The sequence below is a fragment of the Piliocolobus tephrosceles genome, chromosome 9 (genome assembly GCF_002776525.5).
Source record: "Piliocolobus tephrosceles isolate RC106 chromosome 9, ASM277652v3, whole genome shotgun sequence".
NCBI lineage: Eukaryota > Metazoa > Chordata > Mammalia > Primates > Cercopithecidae > Piliocolobus > Piliocolobus tephrosceles.
The window spans coordinates 115821701-115827308 of NC_045442.1; the positions used below are offsets into that span (position 1 = coordinate 115821701).

The 5608-nt window shown below is 43.3% G+C and overlaps 1 protein-coding gene across 2 annotated transcripts in view; it reads left to right on the forward strand.

Moving 5' to 3' along the window:
• The window catches only part of ITGA8 (integrin subunit alpha 8), a 203687-nt gene that overhangs the window by 166333 nt on the left and 31746 nt on the right, over window positions 1-5608 (forward strand). The window lies entirely within an intron of this gene.

The window sequence follows — 5608 nt, forward strand, 5'->3', positions numbered from 1 at the left end:
AGGAAGGAAGGAAGGAAGGAAGGAAGGAAGGAAGGAAGGAAGGAAGGGATTTGCAAAAGATAAAATGTAATGACAGTATGAGTGAATGTTAACAATCAGTTGCCCCTTCAACTAAAGTGGAAAATGCACTGGGGATAAATAGTCTTCTACTATCTCAGCCAATTTAGTGGCATCTGTGGGACCTGTGTGTGTGTACATATGTGCAAGTGTGTGGGTGTACACACGGTGGGAAGGACAGATGCAGAGGTTCCAATACAGGAGACAAAACTCAGGAAGGATGATGCAAGGGGTGGATCTGGGCAGCCCCGAGGCAGCCATGAGTCCATGGCTTCATGCCAGAGAGGCACTAGCCCAAAAGAATAGTGCATTATTTTTTGTAATCCATAGACTTAGGGTACAAGGAGCCAGATGAACAGCCCCTCCTCCCCACAGGCTCTGCCTCTTCTTCAGTTCTGAACTCAGGGCAATTCATCAGGGGGTCCCAGTCAGAGTTATCAGATGATGCAGAGAAGGCTCATGAGTTTTTAAGGAAAACAAATGGGTGGCAAGTTGAGAGCTAGGGAAGTCCTAAATTAACTTCCTTTCCATTCCTACACTCCTGTATTTACCTTGAATTAACTATTTTTTAAAAACAAAAGCATAGCAAAATATTTTAAAACTCTGATAATCATTTATGTCAGTCAGTAAAGTAGGATAATGCCATATTAAATTAATCATACTCCTGAAAATCCCAAATGTGTTACCCATCACATGAATAATTTTTGTTGTTGTTGTTTTTTGTTTTTGTTTTTGAGCTAGAGTTTCACTCTCGTTGCCCAGGCCAGAGTGCAGTGGCGCCATCTCGGCTCACTGCAGCCTCCGCCTCCTGGGTTCAAGTGATTCTCCTGCCTCAGCTTCCTGAGTAGCTGGGATTACAGGTGCCCACTACCACACCTGGCTAATTTTTTGTAGGGACAGGGTTTCACCGTGTTGGCCAGGCTGGTCTCGAACTCCTGACCTCAGCTGATCCATCTGCCTCGGCCTCCCAAAGTGCTGGGATTACAGGTGTGAACCACCATGCCCAGCCGGATAACTTCTTTTAGTTATAGTAAAGAGCCCTCAAAGAGGATATTAGGATAAAAGACATGTAAACAAATCCTAGTTCTGTGTCTCATTAATGCAAAAGTTTTCAGGAGTTTTAGTCTGGGATGATGAAAAAGCTTTGGAGTTGGATGGAGGTGATGGTGGTTCAACATTGTGAATATACTTAATGCCACTGAACTGCGCACTTGAAAATGGTTAAAATGGCTTTAAAATGTGTGTCTTAAACACTCTTTGACATTCATTTATTTCATCTTGACAGTAGAAAATGTTTGAACTATGGAAATGGACAGAAAAATGTAACGAGCAAATCTCACTTAAATCATCAGTTAAACTTAAGTCAAACGAAGCATTTATCATGATAGAAGTACCTGAAGTTACATGACAAAAAAAAAAAACTATGGCAATTGGAAGATTGTAATTCAAATAATTTTTTTTTTCTTGAGATAGAGTCTCGCTCTGTCACCGCTGGAGTGCAGTGACGCAATCTCAGCTCACTGCAACCTCAGCCTCCCAGATTCAAGTGATCCTCCCACCTCTGTCCTGAGTAGCCGGGAGTACAGGTGCCCACCAACATGCCCAGCTAATTTTTGTGTTTTTTTGAAGAGATGGGGTTTCACCACATTGGCCAGGCTGGTCTCAAACTCCTGACCTCAAGTGAATGTCTCGTCTTGGCCTCTCAAAGTGCTGGGGTTATAGGTGTTAGCCACCGCACCCAGCCTCAAGTAAATGTTTATGACACTGTAATGTTTAAGAAACATAACAGTAGGGAATCCATATACTATTCCTTTTAGGATAAATTAATAAAGCTTTGCATATTATCATTTTTAAAAAGCTTCCATGGTGTACAATAGAACAGAAAACAATTGATATCATTCTCAGCAAAGTAACACAGGAAATAGAAAATGGAACACCACATGTTCTCACTCGTAAGTGGGAATTGAACGATGAGAACACATGGACACAGGGAGGGGAACATCACCCACCAGGGCCTGTCAGAGGGTGAGGGGATAGGGGAGGGATGGCATTAGGAGAAATACCTAATGTAGATGACGGGTTAATGGGTGCAACAAACCACCATGGCACGTGTATACCTATGTAACAAACCTGCACATTCTGTACATGTATCCCAGAACTTAAAGTACAATAAAAAAGAGACATCTACAGAATTCTAATATGCACTACCAATCGGAAAATCCTTCTGAAAAACCAATGTCCAAACCTATGCAGTATTAATGATTTGAAAAATCTAAGTTTGACCGGGCACAGTGGCTCATGCCTGTAATCCCAGAACTTTGGGAGGCTGAGGCGGGCAGATCACAAGGTAAGGAGACCATCCTGGCTAACACGGTGAAACCCCGCCTCTACTAAAAATACAAAAATGTAGCCAGGCGTGGTGGCAGGTGCCTGTAGTCCCAGCTACTTGGGAGACTGGGGCAGGAGAATGGTGTGAACCCAGGAGAATGTTGTGAACCCAGGAGGCAGAGCTTGCAGTGAGCCGAGATCACGCCACTGCACTCTAGCCTGGGTGACAGAGTGAGACTTCATCTCAAAAAAAAAAAAAGAAAAAGAAAAGAAAAATCAAAGTTCAAGTATGTTTTTAAATTTCCACTTCAGGGTATGTCTCATGAGTACACTGAGACAGTAGAGATCAATAAATAAATAGTTTTTGAAAATTGTATGTATTTGTGTTGCAGGGCCCATTTTTTTCCTTCTATTGTTTCTCTTTAAATATTGTTGATGTAAGATAATTTTAAATTCCCGAATATCATAGAAACTCTCAGATGAAGGCCAAGGCAGTTCTTGATTTCCATATCTGGTTTTGTTAACACATATATTACTCTCTTTCTCTTGTTGGTTCAAAAATTGCAAACCCTATGCCTCCCCATGTCCTGGAGTCAAAACAACTCTGGATAGAAAGTGATTATGCAAAGTTTACTCTAAAATCAAAAGCGAAATGAGACCTCCTACGTTTTTTGTTTAGTTAAAAACAACTTATTGAATCACATTTCTGATGAGGAATTTGAAAGTGCAAAATGCCAACATCCTGTGTTGGGATCATAATTTCCAATTTGCATAGGAAAAATTTGTATCTACAACACTGAAAAAGAATTTCTCCTCCACCCCCAGAATACCCTTCCCTTTCTCATCATGGGTCCCTGCTGCTTCTGTAGCTATCACCTCCATCTCCTCCTCTCCAAACTTTCCTGTCTTCCCTTTCATTGCCCAGCTTCCAGCCACCTTGCCTTTCTTAATGCATCTCCAGCATTTGATACTATTGGCCACTTCCTGAAACTATCACATCTCTTGAATTCCCCCCAGAACGTCCCCTCCTGGTTCTCTTTCTGCCATTTGGATGGCTCCTTCTTAGAAAGTCTCTTCTAAGATTTCTCTCTGCCCTTCCTTTTAATGCCCCTGTGCCCCAGGATTCCATCCCAGCCCCCTTCTCTTCTCTCCCATCCATTTAATTTTTTTGGATGATCATATTTCCAGTCCTTCCTAAGTGTCTTCTGTCGTCTCAGACCTCCCTTACTGCATTCAAGCCTTAAAGGCCTGATCTGGGTGTCTAAGAGCCACCCCCATCCTCACATACCCAAAACCGTTGTTTCCATGACTTCTCAAATGTATCTCCTCTCTAGAATCCCCAGTCTCAGTGTTACCAGCACCCATCCATCCCGTTCTTCTCCAAAGAGCATTCTCCATGCAACCTCTGTGTAGTCATCATGTCTTTATTCTATTTTCTAAACTTCTCCAAAATGTGTCTTCCTCTCTCCATTTCCACTGCTTCAGTTCAGGGCTTCAGACTCACTCACCGGGGGCTCTTGCAATGGGCCCCTATCACCCTTCTGCCCCCCGCTCTTCCCTCTCTCTTCTCTTTCCTCATGTTACCCATCCCTCTAAAATACAGACTTGATCAATACCCCCTGGATATGAAAGCATGACAGGCTCCCCAGTACCTTCTGAATAAAATCTAAACTCCTTAGCATGCACAGGAAGACTCTTCCTATAGACTTTCTCTCATTGCTATCCTACTTCCATCTGTCCATTTCACCCTCATATACCCTGCCCTTCCCTTTCTCGAGCATGCCCCAGTCTAGTACAACAGAATCATGGGCCAGGTCTCCCATTCTGCTAGGTGACCTCCCATTCACACCTTCATGGCTCATTCCAAGCATCGTCTTCTCCAGAATCCTCTAGCAGAGCTGGCTAACTGGGATCCCCATCTGCAGTGAGTCTACAACTCCTGACCTTGACACCCCTCTTCCCTCTGAAAGGCAGGGTTAGAGGTACACAGCACGTCAGCCGTGGAGCACAGGTCAACATGAGAGTCCTTGAAAGGGCCACAAACCACAGAGTTTTGAGAATTCCTGTTCTTGCTGGGGGCACCTGTGTTAGTCCATTTTCAAGCTGCTGATAAAGACATACCCGAGACTGGGTCATTTATAAAGAAAAAGAGGCTTAATGGGCTCACAGTTCCACAAGGTTGGGGAGTCCTCACAATCATGGTGGAAGGCAGAAGGCAATCTTACATGGTGGCAGGCAAGCAGAGAATGAGAACCAAGTGAAAGAAGGAACCCCTTGTAAAACAATCAGATCTCGTGAGACTTTTTCACTACCGTGAGAACAGTATGTGGGAAACCGTCCCCATGATCCAATTATCCCCCACCAGGTCCCTCCCACAACACGTGGGAGTTATGGGAGCTACAATTAAAGGTGAGATTTGGGTGGGGACACAGCCAAACAACATCAGCACCTCAGCACCCAACTCTAGTAGCCCAAGGACAGTCCACCCACCTGCCTTTGGGAGCATCCTGTAGGAAATGAACCTCACTGCAGTTTATCGGACAATATATTACTAACCCCTTTGCAGAGAATTCTGAGGATCTTGAAAAAAGTTCTCAAAAAAGGTTCTCATGGTAATATGTTCCTTGGATGATTCTGTGTTATATCAATTTCATTAAAGTGAAATGTCTCAGTCAACTACTTCACATAATATCCAGTACTTTGATTTTTATTGAGTACTAACAGGCCAATGTTGAGTGCTTGAGATATGAAAAATGAATACACATGGACCACAATATAAATTTAAACCCATGAGGGAGTACAGTTAGAGAAGTATCATTCTGTACATGGCACACAGAAAATGGATTATGATTTTCTGTGTGAAATTATGATTGTTCATTTATTTCCATGCTGGAATCTGATTAGAAAATCTGATTTGAGGCTGGGCATGGTGGCTCATGCCTGTAATCCCAACACTTTGGGAGGCTGAGGTAGGTGGATCACCTGAGATCAGGAGTTTGAGACCAGCCTGGCCAACATGGTGAAACCCCATCTCTACTAAAAATACAAAAATTAGCCAGGCATGATGGCAGGTGCCTATAATTCCAGCTACTCAGGAGGCTGAGGCAGGAGAATTGCTTGAACCCGGAAGGCAGAGGTTGCAGTGAGCCGAGATCACACCATTTCACTCCAGCCTGGGCAACAAGAGCAAAACTCTGTCTCAAAAAAAAAAAAAAAAAAAAAA